Genomic DNA, 407 nt, shown 5'->3' on the forward strand with positions numbered 1-407 from the left:
AAAAAAAAACATTTAAATACATATCTTAGGGTTTTAATGGTTTCTTGATCAAACAGATTTTGCTTAATGCTATTCAAACGTTTTCTCTGTCATGAATCCATTTCTAATTTATCAATCTAATTTTGCGATTTACCCCCTCCAGTGTTACGAACATAAAGGCTGGAGACATGAGCTCTGCTTCTGCCTTCTCTTCATCTCCACCTATCCTTTCCGTATCCATGAGCCTTTTTTTCCCTAATATAGACAAAAGCATCCCTTTTCTTTCATGACATTCTTCTTCAACCATACTTATTTATATAATTTCCAATAAAAAGCTATGTCATCATGTGCTCTCTTTGGTGACTATGTTTCTTTTCAATTTTTTTTGTAAAAATTAAAGAGGATAATGAGTATCATGTGATTTTTTT

At 31.7% G+C, this 407-nt stretch overlaps 1 protein-coding gene across 1 annotated transcript in view; it reads right to left on the minus strand.

The window, feature by feature from the left end:
• The window catches only part of LOC105992573 (collagen alpha-2(IV) chain), a 38787-nt gene that overhangs the window by 31123 nt on the left and 7257 nt on the right, over positions 1–407 (minus strand). The gene's annotated exons all lie outside the window — the stretch shown is intronic.

The sequence above is a fragment of the Dipodomys ordii genome, unplaced genomic scaffold (assembly GCF_000151885.1).
Source record: "Dipodomys ordii isolate 6190 unplaced genomic scaffold, Dord_2.0 Scaffold85, whole genome shotgun sequence".
Taxonomy (NCBI): Eukaryota; Metazoa; Chordata; class Mammalia; order Rodentia; family Heteromyidae; genus Dipodomys; species Dipodomys ordii.